This window comes from Mixophyes fleayi, chromosome 3 (assembly GCF_038048845.1).
Source record: "Mixophyes fleayi isolate aMixFle1 chromosome 3, aMixFle1.hap1, whole genome shotgun sequence".
Classification (NCBI taxonomy): Eukaryota; Metazoa; Chordata; class Amphibia; order Anura; family Limnodynastidae; genus Mixophyes; species Mixophyes fleayi.
The window spans coordinates 31199338-31218198 of record NC_134404.1 but is presented as its reverse complement, the minus strand read 5'-3'; the positions used below and the strand labels follow the sequence as shown (position 1 = coordinate 31218198).

Sequence of the window (18861 nt, the reverse complement as noted above, 5' to 3'; positions counted from 1 at the left end):
TGCTACCGTGGGTGCTGCTGCTGCTGCCGTGGGTGCTGCTGCTGCTGCTGCTACTGTGGGTGCTGCTGCTGCTGCTGCTACCGTGGGGGCTGCTGCTGAGGGTGCTGCTGCTGAGGGTGCTGCTGCTGAGGGTGCTGCTGCTGCTGTGGGTGCTGCTGCTGCTGTGGGTGCTGCTGCTGCTGAGGGTGCTGCTGCTGCTGTGGGTGCTGCTGCTGCTACCGTGGGTGCTGCTGCTGCTGCCGTGGGTGCTGCTGCTGCTGCTGCTACTGTGGGTGCTGCTGCTGCTGCTGCTACCGTGGGGGCTGCTGCTGAGGGTGCTGCTGCTGAGGGTGCTGCTGTGTCCAGACGTCCTTCCTCCAGCTTCACTTCCCGCCGAACAGCCCGCTTCCCACGTGGCCGCCGACGATATCCCCGGGCCAGGCGCTTCCCTATGACCTCATCACGGCCGGGAGCCGTGATTGGTCCGTGGGCGGGCGCCGTGATTGGCCCGCGGCCCGTGTGTGGAGCCGGCGTCTCCACACTTGTCTCCTTTTTCTGTAATTTTGTACAAAGGGATCCAACTTCCCAGCAATGGATTCAATCAGGGTCTATCCATAAAATTAAAAGGAGAAATAGCTCCACATTGTGTAATATAATTTATTAAGAGACATTTAAAATAAAATATACACTCACGTAATAAAATATCTCATAAAACAGTCTGCTTCCTACCAGATTCAAATGCTATGACTGCAGGAAAAGTGCATACGTGCTGTAAATTCCCTGGTCCATCGCTTCTAACAGGATCCGATGAAGAAAGCAGAGCACCAAGTCCACGACTTAGGTCAGGCTAACTGTTGTCGGGATTATTGCAGCTGGAAAAGAGTACCACCAACTCATACTGCTGCAGGCCGGTATCACGGGGCAACTGATTAACGCTTAGCTGCACCAGTGATATTTGTTTATAATTGTAGGAGTGATGTATCTCACTGATAAGGACAGTTTTAATAAATAGGCCCATGTAGTCCCTTTAAATATCTATCCTACCTCTGCTAAATATTCTCTGTACTATATTGAAATGTATTGCTCTGAAGTGACTGAATAAACACGCATGTTTTTTTTAAATCTATAGAGGTCTGTTCATGTGCATGAAAGGGTGCATCAGTTCACATTAAATTTAAATGTTATTTAAAATGTAAATAGATTTGGTTAAGTGTGTCTGTGAAACATACATGCCTTTTACACAAAGTGGAGCTAACCTCATTGGTGGTAGCCATTTTGGAGGTTAAATCAATGCCCATCAAAAAGAAGCCATATCTGTTCACTAGGAGCCAGTGACATCAAAGCATGAAGAGTGTTTACAAAATGGCAACCAGTGACACAAAATGGCTGCAAGAAATGTCTCAGTGATATTACTGGTTCCTAGTGAATTGACAGGGTGCATTTTAATTACATTTATTCCAGCCCAAATTGTCTGCCTCAGCTGTGTTCCAGGTAGTCTTTACCAAAGCCATATATATTTGAACTGACATAAAATCTACATTTAATTATAATTTTTTCTCCACACATCTTAACTCATCTCAAATGCTTCAGATCTCTGTCAAACAATATATCATTTCAGGCATTTTTTTCTGCTTTGTCCTATTTTATTAGCCCTTGTTCTAGACCATACTTGCCCATTCTCCTAGAATGTCCAAGATACTCCAGAATTCTGGGTAGGGCAGGCCAATTTCCCGCATCCTACCACTTCCTAGTGAAGTGGGCATAATGGGAGCCTTAATGACGCAATGTGCTTCACTCACTCCCGACGGCAACACTACAAAGTTGGTAGGTATGTTCTAGTGCAGTGGCTAAACTACCATGGGTGTGTACCCCCAAACCCCCACCACCTTTCAGAGCCACCGCAGCACTCCCAGAGGCTTCCTCTCTGCTCTGAACCACCTCTCCTCAGTAGCACATGCACTGGATCGAGTATGCTCATAAGAAGTCCTTTCTATGCCCTTTTCGGCCAGAACAGCCTGAGATGCTCTGTTCCGCCCCCTATTCAAGAGGTCCCTAACAATAAAAATGGGGCTCTGAATGCAGAAGTAAAGCATTACAAGGGAACCAGGGGTACAGTGTATGTGACATATCATCATCATAGAATGTTATTGTGTTTATAAGAATATTTGCAAACTTTGTTTAAAATAATTGCACCGATGCCTAAAACCTGCATTAATCATAATTTTATAACGTTAATTCCTATGAGCTGTAAAATGAGGAATGAATTACAGTGAGGACATGTGGATAGATAATTTGCATCAAGGAAAATCTTTCATGGCCAAATCCAGGAAATCTCTATAATGGTTTCTGGCCAGAAGCTTTAAATTACACATATTTGTTAAACTATACACACAGTAGTAAATTAAATTGTATTACTCTGCTGAAGACCTTCTCTAAAACCTCTTGGCATCTATGAAACTGCAAGAGCTGAACTCTTAACAGGGACAAACAGATGTCTCTTCAAATGAATATAGCGGTCACACTAAACAGAAAACATTTTTAAAGGCTGCTGGTACCATAATTGCGGGAAACCTGTATCCCAAATACATTGAATGCACACGAGCAAAGAAATGGCAGCACGCCAAGGCAGGGAGTTATAACCCCCCACATATTTATTATGGTACAGCAGAGTGACATGGCAATGTTTTCGGGGAGTGCCTTCTGTTTCATGCCATGGCAAAATTGCACCTTTTTGCTTCATCATCATAAACAGATGTTTGCCAGCATTTTACGTTTGCATGTTATAGATGGAATGTCTGCAAAATAAAAGATTAAATGGAATTTATAACTCCCCTACAAGGTTTAAAGCTGCAATCCCATGAAAAAAAAAGTTGTGTGTGCTTTTTAAAAAAAATATATAACTCTAGTTCACCCTTGGAAGATACATTGTGTTGTTCTTTAGCTGCAATTAAATGACTAAGGCAGGATACACACTATACAAAATTTCTCCTTATGTGATATAGTTAACGATTTTATCAACAATTTAAAAATAGTCGCGATTAGCATGCCGATTCATGTGTGCACACTATACGCACTTTACAAGATTTACCTTCAGATCTGTGCTCTTCATCTATCATAACCATCGGCTGAAAAGATCCTGACTCTGCACACTGCATAGAGAGCTATGGACACTGCCGGTCCTGAGTGCATACACACTGCAGGATTGAAACGTCATTGTTTAATCTTTGAATGAGATTTTTAGTTTGGTTTAAAAATCAAATGAAACTATGTGATGTGCTTTGGAATGGTAATCGTTCATCGTTGGAGCATAGACACTAATGCAATATCAGGCCTAATGATCGTTTATCATGCCCTGTTTACTGGTGCTCCACACGCACGTCCCAATTCCTCAAATTAAAAATTTGGGAGGTATTGAAAATTTGAGTCAGCAAACGAAGACATGACCCCAGTGCTGTGAGTCGGAAGTGTTAACTGCTGAGCCACTGCAGTAGGCGCATAGTTCGGCCATTGTGCTGGTGAATAGATGGATCTCAGTGTTTTGTGCACTAAGGAAGTCTGGATGGACCTTGATGTACCAAACCCCTCATATTTTTACTCAACTTTATTTCATTTTTTGTGATATAAAATATTATGCTTCAATAAATATAAATGTATAAAGCCTGTAGATTAAGAATAGATAGTGAAGGTTATGTTAAATACGTAGAAGAAGAGATACTGTACCTGCTGTTGAACAAAGCTGAAAAATAGATATATTTCCAGGTACAAATCTCTGTATGCGTGAACAGTCTCTTGATATTAGGGACAGTGGACAGCTATGGGGAGTGTACCCAGCTGAAGGGAGCTAGCTGGGATTGGATGTAGGCATCACATGATCAGCTCACATTCCACCAGGGATGACCTCTTATATGTCGTATACTGCACACTTTTGTCGAAGCCTCTGTTCACTGTTGATAAATACTGAAATGTAGTGAGTGGTTTAATGCAGGAGGCTAAAAACGAGCTGTATTTGGGTGAAAATAAAACGGTCAAAATCATAGCTCCCAACATTTAGAATCCAGACAGTGGAACAAAATAAGCCCCGCCCATGCAACCCAAACTCCACCCACAAATGGATATATTCATTCAAACCCCCACCCATTTTTACATTAAGGCGCACACCTTTTGCAGCTCACGAATAGGGATGCCCTGCCAAAATCAGGACAGTTGGGAGATGTGGTCAAATTGAGTGAAGGAGTTGACGCTAAAATAGTAGTACTGAACTCTCAAGTAACATTACTGCTATTTTCACCATCAACACTTGGATCAAGAGGCACTGACATGCGAAAGGTCACAGCCCAAAGATTTTTCCAGGGCACTGTTATGCCCAAGGCAGACAATTAGGAGTGTCTGCATAAAATAACTGAATGAAAATATTATGTCTCAGCAGGTTAAACAGAGTTGTATAGTTTTTCCAAGTCCTATTCTCAACCTCAACATTTTTCTGTGCCTCATTGTGCCTATCCCATGAAGAATAAATTCAGAGACTGGGGTGTTGCTTAAAAGAAAAGTGTAAAACGTTATTGCAAGAGACTGAAATAATATAGGAATACACTTAAACCATGCTGCATATGGGTAACAAAGAGGACAAATCTAGCACTAGTGTGCAGTCCGATGCAGTCTTGGGTGCCGAAAACAACTGTTCCCAGCATGCCTGAGCTGCAAGGACTCAGGGTGTAATAACAGAGCCCGCCACAATCAGGGATTTTGGTGCCAGAACACAGAGAAAAGAAGGAGAAATGAGGGAGAGTGGCAGAGGAGGAGGCAAGCGAGACCATTGCCAGGTTCACTGCCATACACTGAGGAGTCATATTAATGAGAAACAAGTGCTTGGACATTTGCTGAGCTTGCAAGAGAGAGAAAATATGCAGTGAGTATTAGTACTGTGTGTTTTAGAGTTTCAAGGGCATATTCAATTGTCTGCGGGATTGCCGAAAATCCTGCGGGCCGCGCACGATTACCGATATTACAGTAATCGTGCGCGGAAAAACCGTTAATGTGGTAATTTAATGGTGTCATACATTCTGACACCATACAGAAGTGACGTGCGTTCCACTGTGGAACGCACGCCGTCTCTCTCCCGCGAATCGGCATTGTACCATCACTGAGGACCTGCTTCGTGAGCGCGATTAGCGCTGTTCATCGTAATGGGGAACCCTGCATCTTGTCGGGGGAGGGGCCGAAATTTTTTTTTTTTTTTTCTGTTTTGTCCCCCCCATATGGGCCCCCAGAGAGCCGCTAGGTTCCCTAGGTTGCCTAGCGGGAAATCCGGCCCTGATTCAAGGCACACTGTTTATGGATTTGTTTCACATTCCTCATTCTCACTAAAATTTGTGTCTTAATTTTTTTTTTTTAAACACTAGTTAATATTTAAACCTTAAAAAGTATACACACTCCTTTTATATTCCTACTGCAAACACTTCTGTGGGCAACTTTGCAATGTTTGTTTGAGCTTTGTATTGAAAAACATATCAATTTAAGCTCAAACTGGCTCACCTACTTGTCAACCACTGAAACGTGGCCAGACAGGTTCGACCAAAGTTTATCATGATCAAACCTATTCGAATTTAGATTATTTTGTTTCAATCAATAAAAAACTCTTGACATACTGCCCAGTTTTCACTGATTTGCAAAAATTCAACAAAACAGCTGAGAAACATGCCCGGTTTTGAAATAAGGGTTAACCCAGAAACAAAGTAGGGTGCTGTTCTCTAAAAGAGGAGAAATATACATTTTTACTTTAACTTTTCATTAGCATAATCTTTCGTTTTATTTCATATCCTATAACATTTATCACCGTTTTCCTCAGTTTTTCCATCTTTTTATGCTAATGAATACAAAGTGGGCGTTGTCTAGTTATAGTCACAATGTCACTGTTCTTAAATACTTGTTATGTGGTCATTTTTTACCTATGTTTTTCAGTCTGAATCAGCAATTCATATTACAAATAAGTAGGAAATTATCCTGTCTGTACAGCTGTAAAAACACCCATAGACTTAAGAAAGCACAAAAAAACCTCCTTTTTTTTAAGTACTTTAAAAAAATATATATTTTCATCACATTTTTAGCCAATCTGCAGAACACTCCTCAATGTTCTATAATTCTTCTCACCTATACTTTTAAACATTCATGCCAATCCAGAATATTCCCTCAAAAAACAAAGCTATACATTTATTTATTTTACTTTTTTTTTCACCTTTTTTTCATATATTTGTTCTTTTTCTTCCCTTAAAGGCATCAAAACTTTTCTAAAATCATTTACCATTACTGTGATGCCTTGTAGCAAAGGCTTGGGGATATATTTACTAAACTGTGAGTTTGAAAAAGTGAAGATGTTGCCTGTAGCAACCAATAAGAAATGAGTTGTCATTTTGTAGAATGTACTAGATAATGTTGGTTATACTTTTTGATGAAATTAAAGGTGCTCAGCGGTGTTAATGTGGACTTTAAGCTGCAACGCTTTTGTAACTTAAATAGGTTTCTGTTTATTAAAGATGATAACAACAGATGAATAAATGTAGCTACTTACAGTTGGTAACTTGTAGTACAGCAGTATTCAACAGTAGCAACAGTTTGGATACAGTTGAACTTATACACTTGTATATACAGCATACAGTAGCAGGCAGGTTGGTAATGCACTTGGTGGTTCTCTATCTGCACGTCCGTGCAGGTTATTGTGGGCAACAGACTCCTCCCTTATATAAGTAGTGGGGAGCCATCGGTCACCTTCTGTGTGCATTTGGGGGGCATATATATATATATATATATATATACATACACACACACACAGAGATTTTCACTGACCCCCTACATTATTATTAACCTCAATAACACTAATTTCAAGTCATTTGCAGTCAATTTTGACCCCCTCACAGGTCAAAATATTATTTTCATACACTTTCATACAAAGGGGCATATTCAATTCTCGCCGTTTACCGCGGCGTTAAAACTATTACCGTTATTATGGTAATAGTAAGCTGGATTTCAGGGAGCTGTGAGCTGAAATCCAGCGAGAAAACTACCGTAATAGCGGTTTTTACGCGCACTATTACCGTAATAACGGTAATAGTATGCGGAGCGAGAGATTTTTGCCTTTTCCGCCGAGAATTGAATATGCCCCTTAGACTGCACATTTAGAAGACCAAGCCTGCCAGACCTATTATTTGTATTTCAGCAATGACAATTAGCAATGGAGCTCTTCTGAAGGTCACTGGAGACTTCAAAGAACACTGCTACCCCTCCTCTTTCTTTTCTACCTATGACACTTCTCAACTGCACTAGAGACTGCCAAGAACTGTGCTACCCCTTCTGTGACCCTCTGTGAAATGGCGCTGGATTACTGTGGAGGGCAGTACTTAGAGAATCCAAAGCTCGCATGATCCGAAGACGTAACAATGACGTTTTGCCTCGTTTTCAATTCCAAGGCCGGCTCGGCTCGGTAGTCGGTGCTGCTAAGTTCGGGTGTGTTCAGTTCTCGGGGAACCGAGCCTGAGCATCACTAATAAATATACGGAAACAAAAGGGTAGGGATAGGCGCCAAAACGTTTAAATCAGCACAAACACAATTGATCTTATATTCGTACCAGATGTCAACAAGGACATGCACACATCAACAAGATCTGTAATGCTGGTTAGCTACAAGATACTTCTCAGATGTCTGTGGTCATCTCAAACACAGGAAAAATTCATAGATAGTGTAGTAATTATCACAATATATTCGAACCAATGTGGATCCCACCACCACACAGCACACGCCTCGTGATTGAGCGTATCAAAAATATATATATATATATATAGATGGGCTTTTCTGTAATTCTTATTGTTGGGCCTCATTGGTATCCTTCAAAAGCAGCAAAAAACAAAACCCCCACCAGGCATGCAGGTTAACGGAAGGATACCAATGAGGACCAACAATAAGAGTTATAGATAAGAATGCTGAGTCAAAGTCAAGCTGATACAACAACAAATCATGGATAGTGGAGATGGCAATCACTAACCTCAGGGTGCTGTATCTGGCAACAGGCTCTCCGTAATCGATCCCGTACTTTTGTGTGTATCCCTTGGCAACAAGACAGGCTTTATAGCGTGTGATGGTACTGTCCTCATTCACTTTCTTACAAAAGACCCACTTGTCCCTGATCATTTTGTGGTTACTCAGCCTGTCAACTATAGTCCATGTATGATTGTCATCCAGAGCTTTTAACTCTGTATCATTAGCCGCTTTCCACTCTTCCCATTCGTAGCTAGATTTTGCCTCTTCAATGCTTTGCTGTTCTCAAAAGGCTAGATTAGCAAACAACTCGCTATATCTCCTAGGGGGAATACCTTTGCTACTCCTCATAGAACTTCTGTTTTCCAGTTAGGTATCCGCAATTTCATTTTCAGTCTCAGACACGCTTTCTGCTGCCTGAACATCTAGTGTCACAAACTTTTCCTTGTCATGAGCCGCGGTGATCCGTAGCTCGCATCCCCCTCCAGCATCCCGGCTGTCATGGCAACAGCCGATATATCATCTCCGACCGTCGCCATGGTAACGGTCGGGACGCTTTTTATACAGCGTTGCGTCCTGGCAACGCTGACAGATGGGTGCGGGCACGCTCACTAAAGAAACTGTCACGGTTGGCGTATAGGAAATTGATCCCTAGGTTCTGCTGGACATTGCTTAGCCCACCCACAGGCGCGGAGTCTAACAGGCCGGTGATTTTCGCCAGGAACCCCCGCAAAGAGGTATGGACTTTGCAGCACCAAACCTGCAGGTCGCGGTCCTGTGAGTGGGTGTAAAGCAGAACGGTATGGAGGAGCCAGGTGACACGAGCAGCTATAGATGAGGCACAAGGAGAGTAGATGTCCTGTGGTGCAACCAGGAGAAACAGAGGCTGTCTCGAGGGTGATAGGTCGAGGTACTGGAACAGCTGGAGTACAGCACTGGAATTGTGCAGACCACACAAGGAAGTAGAGATAACTGGGGGATCAGGCGATGAGTCACGAGGCAGTTGCGGTCCACAGTGGTAGCAATCAGAGAACTGGGGCTGTCACGATGAAGTACATGAGAGGTGGTGTAATAGTACTGGAGCAGCAATAGTTCAATACAGCAGGAGACTAAGAGCAACTGAGGTGGCCGGGGTAACTCATAGCAACAATAGATAAGATACAGTAGTAGCAGCTCTGAGTGATAGCGGTGAGAGAACGGGAGCTGTTGCAATGTAGTACAGTTGAGATGGTAAACAGCAGTACTGGAACAGCAAGAGTTCAATACAGCCAGAGACTGAGAGTAGACTGAAGTAACGGAGGTAACCCGTGGTAACAGCTGAGGAGTCACAGGTGTAATAGTGGCTCTGAGTGTAGCGATGAGAGAACCGGAGCTGTCACGATGAAGTACACTGGAGATGGTAGGATAGGTACTGGAGCAGCGATGGTTCAACACAGGCCACGAACTGAGAGCAGGCTGGTATAGCGGAGGCAACTCGTGGAAACAGCTGAGGAGTCACAGGAGTAATAGCGGCTCTGAGTGTAGCGATGAGAGAACCAGAGCTGTCGTGATGAAGTACACTGGAGATGGTAGAATAGGTACTGGAGCAGCGATGGTTCAACACAGGCCACAAACTAAGAGCAGGCTGGAATGGCGGAAGATCCACAAGGAGCACAGGAACCAGAACCACAGGCTACAGGAAGTGAGCTTGAAGAACAGGCGTCACACAGGTGAATTCAGGAGGTTTAAATAGTGCTCCAGAAATGCTCAGCCAATGAGAAAAGGAGGGAGGTCCAGAAGTGCAATAGATTTGCATCTGTGCCGAACTGAGTATAGCTGAATGAAATGAATGACGTTTGTCTGACGCTGGAACATGGCAGTTTCCAGACCAATGACATGCGGGTAACGGAACAGGTACTATTTGCGGGACCGAAGCGTTACAGAAACAAGCCTGTGTGCTAATTAAGTTCCTTATTTGTCTTAGTTAGGCGGGGACTGAGGATACTTTGAGGGCTAGGCCCTGATTGGCTGCTTTCAGTATATAAGGCAGGGAGGGCTTAGCCTCCCTGCTGGTTTTAGCGTAGACTTTCTCCATTGCTGACTTTCTCCAGTCCTGTTGCTGCTTGTCCCAGTTCCTGTGGATACTCTGCCTGCTTTTCAATTGCACCTACTGTTGTGACCCTCTGCCTGTTCCTTGGACCTTGCCTGTGACCCTGACCCTTGGCATGTATCTGACTATTCTACCTTGCTTGTGACCCCTGACCTTGGCTTACACCTCACCATCCGTTACCATCTACTCAGCCTCCTCTTGCCTGCCGCTGCGGTTCTGTATAACAAACTTGGACTACGCTAGGAGTTAAGTCCTGGAGGCATCCGAGTACCTGTGAGCACATAAAGCTCTTTGGGAAAGGTGGCTGCTATAGGTGAAGACTTTGTCATCTGTTCTGTAAGTTAGTTATCAAACCGGCAGCCTAACATTCTTGTGGTTGCTGTTCCACTACTCCACTAGGTTGTGTGTTTTCATGAAACACCACATCTGTGGATTTAATAAGCCATTTGCTGTTAATGCCCCAAAGTCTGAATCCTTTACACTGTTGTCAGTTGAAATCTAATTTGTGTCATTTTTCTTTAGGAATATGTGCATACGGCTTACAGCTGAATTCATGGAGAAGGTTGACACTTGGCTTTTTACCGGACCATGCCGCCAGTGGCATTTTACCTTTTACAGCAACTGTGCACACTGCTTCCATCCAAAACGTTTTCTCTAGACCAGCATTATTCAACATAGTCCGTGCTCGTTCAACAATTGTTCTGTTAGCTCGTTCACTCACAGCATTCAGTTTTGGTATAGGCAATTGTTAGTTGGTGCTGTATGCCATATTTTCTTAAGAATTCAGCTTAAGTCTTGCTGTCGTATTCTCCGCCATTGTCGGATCGCAAGACTTTTAGTTTCAGACCCGTTTGAGTCTCTACAAGGCTCTTGTATTCCACAATTTTGTCTACGACTTCACTCCTAGCTGTTAGGGTTCTGTTCACAACCACTTCCTTAATTACAGCCATGGAGCCAGACACGTGATATAAACGTTTTAAACTGTTTATTTCAGAAAAGTATAGTCCAGGTAAGGCAAAAATAAACAGTAACAGTTCAGGCTGAATGGAACAATGGATTTCCAGATCTTGGCAAACAAGCAGTAAATAATAAAGAAATGCAGCAGATGACTTAACTGAAACCAGTTTGCAGCAGTAGTCAGAAACATGCAGGTAAATCAGGAACAGAGAAACACATGAGCAGGCTAGGAACATCAATGACCAGCAAAGGATTCAGGAATAAGCAGGCATATATAGGCCACAGACAGGTGAGGATAATTGATAGCAGTGCTAGTTAACCCCTGATAGAGGAATGGCCGGACAGCAGCTCCTCTGGAGAATCACAGATATGTGCACACAGGGTAACAAGGCAAATCATAACACAGGGTAAAATGCACACAAAGAAACAGGGCAGATCATAACAAAAAAGGAACAAAAAGAAACAAAGCAGATCATAACATAGTCCCCCCTTTAAGCAGCGGATTCCAGACGCTCCATACATGCTCCTTTCAGGTTTTTCTCCTCTACCTTTTCTTTTTATAAGATCTCCCTGGAGACACAATTGGGCTCTTCTCTAATGGAGTACAGAGAAGGCCCAATTCTTCAGAAGCAGAAGAATTGGCAAGTTCGTCCACTAACACTCTAGTATCCTCCAAAAATTCGCTTTCAGAGTCTGAGTCCCAGCCTAGAGTCGGAACAGGACTGTTAATTTTATGAGAAGATGGTGAAATGCCCATGAAGCCGGTAACCAAGGTTTGTTGTTTGTGATTGTTCTTTTTATTTTTTGAAGATAAAGGCTGACCAATGGAAGCAACGGACATCGATGACTTGTGAATAAGCAGAGGAGCGGAAACACAGGCTGGAATGGAAACGGAAGGACTATGACCAGGAAAATCAACTGTTGATGGAGAGTACTTCTTGCACAGAGCGTTAATAAAGTCCATGGTATTATGGATAATGGGGTTATCGGAATTTAGAAGGGAGAAGGCCCAGGTCTGTGGCTCCCCTCTAAAACTCATGATTATGGAACCCACTTGGTTAAATTGGTTGGCAAAGTAATCTGGAGAGTCTTGAAACTGTTTCATGGAAATCTAAAGAACTTAAATAAACTGTTTGATGTCTCCATCAAAGAAAACTGGAGGAGGATCTGGTGACTTGGAAGAGGCATCTGGGCATTCTGGCTCACTAGGAAATTCTGAGGAGTCCTCAACTTGAGCAGCAATCTCTGGAGAATCCCTCACTGGGACGGCAGAGCATAAGTCCCCGACTGGGACGGCAGAGCAGGAGTCCCCGACTGGGACGGTGAGCTGGGCCCATCTAACGGATAGCCCAGACTGACACCACTCGGACTGTACAGCACTGTGAGGAGCCGCAGAGCAGACAGCACTGTGAGGAGCCGCAGAGCAGACAGCACTGTGAGGAGCCGCAGAGCAGACAACACCAAGTGGTAACTCGGGCGGAACCGCATAGAGTGGCAACTCGGGCTGAACCGCATAGAGTGGCAACTCGGGCTGAACCGCATGGACTGGCAACTCGGGCTGAACCGCATGGACTGGCAAATCGGGCTGAACCGCATGGACTGGCAACTCGGGCTGAACCGCATGGGACAGGGCCCTTTCTGGAGCAGACTGGAGGGACAGGGCTCTCTCTGGAGCAGACTGGAGGGACAGGGCCCTCTCTGGAGCAGACTGGAGGGACAGCGCCCCCTCTGGAGCAGACTGGAAGGGCTGCACCCCCTCTGGAGCAGATTGGAAGGGCAGCGCCCCCTCTGGAGCAGACTGTAGCTCAGGAACAACGACAGCAGCTTGTGACTCGGAACTGGAGACAACGGCTGAAGAATCGGAACTGGAGGCAGCGGCTGAAGACTCGGAACTGGAGGCAGCGGCTGAAAACTCGGAACTGGAGGCAGCGGCTGAAGACTTGGAACTGCAGGCAGCGGCTGAAGACTCGGAACTGGAGGCAGCGGCTGAAGACTTGGAACTAGAGGCAGCGGCTGAAGACTCAGGTGCAACGGCTGCAGCAGGAGACTCGGGACCGGACACAGGCAGCAGGCTCCAAGCTGGAGGCAGATGATGTGATCTCAGAGCTGGAGGCAGATGATGTGACCTCAGAGCTGGAGACAGATGATGTGACCTCAGAGCTGGAGGCAGATGATGTGACCTCAGAGGTGGAGGCAGATGATGTGACCTCAGAGGTGGAGGCAGATGATGTGACCTCAGATGTGGAGGCAGGTGATGGGACCTCAGAGGTAAAGGCAGATGATGTGACCTCAGATGTGGAGGCAGATGATGCGACCTCAGAGCTGGAGGCAGATGATGCGACCTCAGAGCTGGAGGCAGATGATGCGACCTCAGAGCTGGAGGCAGATGATGCGACCTCAGAGCTGGAGGCAGATGATGCGACCTCAGAGCTGGAGGCAGATGATGCGACCTCAGAGCTGGAGGCAGATGATGCGACCTCAGAGCTGGAGGCAGATGATGCGACCTCAGAGCTGGAGGCAGATGATGCGACCTCAGAGCTGGAGGCAGATGATGTGACCTCAGAGCTGGAGACAGATGATGCGACCTCAGAGCTGGAGACAGATGATGCGACCTCAGAGCTGGAGACAAAGGCTGGCACCTCGGGACAGAACACAGAGGCTGGCACCTCGGGACAGGAGACAGAGGCTGGCACCTCGGGACAGGAGACAGAGGCTGGCACCTTGGGACAGGAGACAGAGGCTGGCACTGGAGTCTCAGGACAGGAGACAGAGGCTGGCACTGGCGCCTCAGGACAGGCGGCTGGAGCTGGCGCCTCAGGACAGGCGGCTGGAGCTAGCGCCTCAGGACAGGCAGCTGGAGCTGGCGCCTCAGGATAGGCGGCTGGAGCTGGCGCCTCAGAGCTGGTAACTGGGGTTGGCAGATTGGGTCTCATCCCAGGGAGCAGAATAGGTGAAGTGTAAACAAATCCAGAGTGCGGAGAGGTAACAGCAGTAGATGGTTTGGTAGGCTGTCGTGGTCTGCGGAGAGGACAGGCTTGTAAGAGGTGTATATTGCTTGCACAGTAGAGACACAGTTTGTTGGTTATTCTGCGCCGTCGCTCCGCTTCGGTCAGGTGGGGGCGTGGACCACCTGTGAACCGGGCATTTGTTACACTGTAGTTGTTAGTTAAATGCAAATTTGTCATAGTACTATTAAGAGGTACTGGCAGCACAGATTCAGCAGCAGACAGAGTTGGCTGAAGCAAATCAACGGAATTGGATTTCAGAGAAACAGATTCTGATAGTCTCCTGAGTGGGTCCAAAAGTATAGCAGAAAATTGAGCTAGCTGAGAGCGTAACAGAATTATGTCAGTTTGTAGACACTGAAGCAGAGGCTGTTCAGCCATTTGTAGAGCAGACATGTTTGCAGGGAGAAAACAAATTAAATCAATTGCAATGAGAGTTCCAGGTGAAATCTGAAGCAGGGTTTTTCCACATGACTCCAAGGCTTTCTTTTTGGCTGGTCATTCTGTTAGGGTTCTGTTCACAACCACTTCCTTAATTACAGCCATGGAGCCAGACACGTGATATAAACGTTTTAAACTGTTTATTTCAGAAAAGTATAGTCCAGGTAAGGCAAAAATAAACAGTAACAGTTTAGGCTGAATGGAACTATGGATTTCCAGATCTTGGCAAACAAGCAGTAAATAATAAAGAAATGCAGCAGATGACTTAACTGAAACCAGTTTGCAGCAGTAGTCAGAAACATGCAGGTAAATCAGGAACAGAGAAACACATGAGCAGACTAGGAACATCAATGACCAGCAAAGGATTCAGGAATAAGCAGGCATATATAGGCCACAGACAGGTGAGGATAATTAATAGCAGTGCTAGTTAACCCCTGATAGAGGAATGGCCGGACAGCAGCTCCTCTGGAGAATCACAGATATGTGCACACAGGGTAACAAGGCAAATCATAACACTAGCTCTTATGAAGTAGACATGCGTCACCCTAGTTGCGTCATCAATGAGTGTCAGAAAGTATCTGTAGCCACTGACTGATTTTACCTACATTGTACCACACACATCAGTATGCACTAGAGCTAGGGGTGCTTCAGCTCTCGTTGCTGACTTGGGTAAGGGGCAACGAGTTTGCTTACCCTTTATGCAGCTCTCGCATGTCGGTCTCTCCGAACTGTTCCCAGTGATGTCTGTCACCATCCCATCAGCGAGCTTCTGGATGTTGTCATATCCCAGATGACCCAATCTTCTATGCCACAGCTCCATTGATTGACAGTTGTCTGAAGCCGCCATCGCATGCCATTCTTATGTGTCTAGGACATAAAGCTGGTTACACCTCATTGCTGTTGCAATTACAGTACCTTTCTGGTTTTGAACCACACTTTGGCCTAAGGGGAATTTGACCTCGTAACCTTTTTTCTCAAGGATGCTTATAGCGATAAGGTTGGTTCCCAATTCTGGTACATACAATACGTCCTGGATATTTGTGATGATGGTTTCACCTTTTATACTGTGATAGTCCAGACTTTTGTTGCAGTAAGAACCTTTCCACAGATTCCTTTTACTGTAACTAGATCACATGGTTTCAGCGAACTGAACCATTTCTGATTGCAGCTAAAATGTCTTGTGGCCCCCAAGTCCATATACCAGCAGTCTTTCTTATGACTACCTGCTATATTCAGTGCTGACTCATTAGGTTTTTCACACTTTTTCTGTTCCACACCACTTATAACTTTTAGTCTGCATTCAGATGCTTTGAGCCCCGTCTTATAAAATATGAAGCATTTGTACTTGGGCTTCTTGGACTTCGCACCTTTAGTGAGTAGAGCTGTACTCTCAGCATTTGCCTCAACAAGAATTCTCTGTTTGAATTGAAGCAGCTTTGCTCTCACGATTTCTGTCATTAACTTGGTATCGTTAGACTCCAATGGGGTTTATTTACTAAACTGCGGGTTTGAAAAAGTGGAGATGTTGCCTATAGCAACCAATCAGATTCTAGCTGTCATTCTGTAGAATGTACTAAATAAATGATAACTTGAATCTGATTGGTTGCTATAGGCAACATCTCCACTTTTTCGAACACGCAGTTTAGTAAATATACCCCCAATGCTATTAGTAAGACATCATACTCTGGTGTGAGATTCTGCAACATCGCCATTGCGTCTTCCTCTTCGTCCACCTGTGCTCCCACAGATGCCAATTGCTCGGATATTGACAGAATTTTGTCTATGTACCGTATTTTTCGCTCCATAAGACGCACCTGACCATAAGACGCACCTAGTTTTTAGAGGAGGAAAACGGGGAAAAAATTATTCTGAACCAAATCTCAAATCTCAAATATTCTGAACCAAATGGCACTGCTAATATGGCTATGAGTTTTAAAATATAGTCCAACAACTAATTCATCATACATAAGAGGTCAGAGAATGTATTATAATTACCACTTAGAAATTGCACTACCCATCAATAAAGTTTAACTTCTAAAAACCTATCCAAACTAAAATACAATTCACTGTCCCTCCTGTCTCGAGTCTATAGGGAGTCTATAAGGTGTAAATGTGCAATGATGCAGCAATCCATCTTTGAGGCACCTAGTGCAAGTTCTGTAATAAAGGCAAATATCTTACTGATTGCTATGTGTAGAGGGAGTCCAATGGTTCTTTAGGGTGACCAAGATGCAGAGATCCCCGTTGAAACGGACAGCGCTATCCGCGCTCACAGAGCAGGCTCCCAGTGGTGTTTTGGAGCCAATCAGCGGGAGAGACGGCGTGCGTTTCACAGTGGAACGCGCGTCACTTCCGGATTGACGTAGTGTTATTCTCAACACCATTGACACGTTCAGCGCTTACCACGTCACTAACATGCGCACACCACTGCAGAATGGAGACATCCGCCCGGCAGCAGGACGCTGGAGCGTCCCCACGGCAACCAGGTATTCTGTACAAGGCTTTTTTTGTTGTATTCGCTCCATAAGACGCACACACTTTTTTCCCCACTTTTTTTGGGGGAAAAAGTGCGTCTTATGGAGCGAAAAATACGGTACTCATTCATATTCTCACAAGTACTCAATTTAGTCCCGTACAGTGTACGCCTCAAGTTTATCCTTCTCATCAGACTTCTGTCTTCATACACATTTTTTAGAGCAGTCAACATCTCACTTGCTGAATCTATATCATTAATGATCATACACGTGCTGTTCTACAGCTAAGCCATTGGTGCCCATGGTTTCACCTCATCAGCATTTGGACTGGTGTCTGGATCTACTGTGACTTTCCATAAATTTTCCTGCATTAATTGCATTTGCATTGCAAATTTCCACGTTGCATAATTCTCAGAAACTTTTGATTTAGCAATGTTCATACTGGTTGCCTGTGTTGTGCTTTTTTATTTTCTTTACTGTACTGAATAAAGGACTATTCTGTAATATATCAGCATTTATTCTCTTGTACTTCTGTTATCTTTCTTTATGTTTAAGCATTTACTTTAACACATGGTGCCTGAACCCATAACCTGTTGGTTATACCTATTGATGGAATTAAAGGTGTTAATGAGGATGTTAAGCCACAACACATTTGTAACTTAAACCGGCTTCTGTTTATTAAAGATGATAACAACAGATGAATAAATGCAGCTACTCACAGTTGATAACTTGTAGTACAGTAGCAATAGTTTGAATACAGTTGAACTTATACACTTGTATATACAGTATACAGAAGCAACATACAAAAAAATAGATAGAAGACGGCGCTATTCAATATGTTGTTTTTTCTTTTTTCACATCATATGCTGATATATACAATGAGGATTTAAAATCCAAAAACGATTGGTTGGAAGATATTGAATTATTTGCTGAATTACCAAATGAAGCACTGACATCTTTAATGAAAATACATGTGGAGGATTATTTGACTACTTTACAGTGAGACTGAATTTAAAAAGACTTTCTTCTATTGGGATTTTTAGAACATATTGTATAGCGCCATCGTCTGTCTATTTTTTTGTATGTTGTTCATTTTTTAGACTTTCATGGGTGAGGTCTGCAGATAAGAAGGGCTGCTTTACAGGTTATGCACCTATTTATGTTTCAGATTTTCATGTTTTAGTATACAGGCAGAAGTATTGCACTTGGTGGTTCTCTATCTGCACGTCTGTGCAGGGTATTGGGGGCATACAGACCCCTCCCTTATATATATAAGTAGTGGGTCGCAGGAACCATCATTTTGTATCGCTGCTTGCAACTATTATGAAAGCAGACTTTTAATGAATTAATGTTTAACAATATTCATTTAATTTTAAAAATATATCTTGCCTTTCAGTTCCAATGCGCTTGTGCAGGCCAGCAAGCCACCTCACACATGTGGAGCAACAGCAATGCGGTAAGTGAACTCTTAACTCTGAGCTGCTTCAGGGATATTTTTGTGCTAAATCACGGCGATTAGGGACATTTTTATTGCTGTTATAATCTGTGATAGAAAATCTTACTTATCTCCGCAAAGGGGCTCTTAATAATAAATAAACCTTGTGTCCAGAATAGTGTAGTTCCCATCTACAATTAAGCCATTAACTAAAATTTCTGCGGTATAGGATTCATCTCCTAAAACCCTACTGAGTAGTATTTTACCCATGAAATAATCCGATAACATTGCCTATATTAAATAATCCACTCTGCAGAATGTTCAAATCTAAAACGGAATGTACACATAAATATACCGGTGGTCTGTAATAGAATACATGCTTGTGAATCTATGATGTCAGTAACCACGGCATCATTTTCATTGTCATCAATCTTGAGTCATTGAGGTTTTAATTT

At 43.9% G+C, this 18861-nt stretch overlaps 1 long non-coding RNA gene across 3 annotated transcripts in view; it reads left to right on the top strand.

Annotated features, from left to right (window-relative positions):
- The window catches only part of LOC142143463 (uncharacterized), a 231516-nt gene that overhangs the window by 95016 nt on the left and 117639 nt on the right, over positions 1–18861 (top strand). For all 3 annotated transcript variants that reach the window (XR_012689531.1, XR_012689530.1, XR_012689532.1), the window contains exon 3: positions 18368–18427. This is a non-coding gene — a long non-coding RNA (uncharacterized LOC142143463). The remainder of the gene's footprint in view (positions 1–18367; positions 18428–18861) is intronic.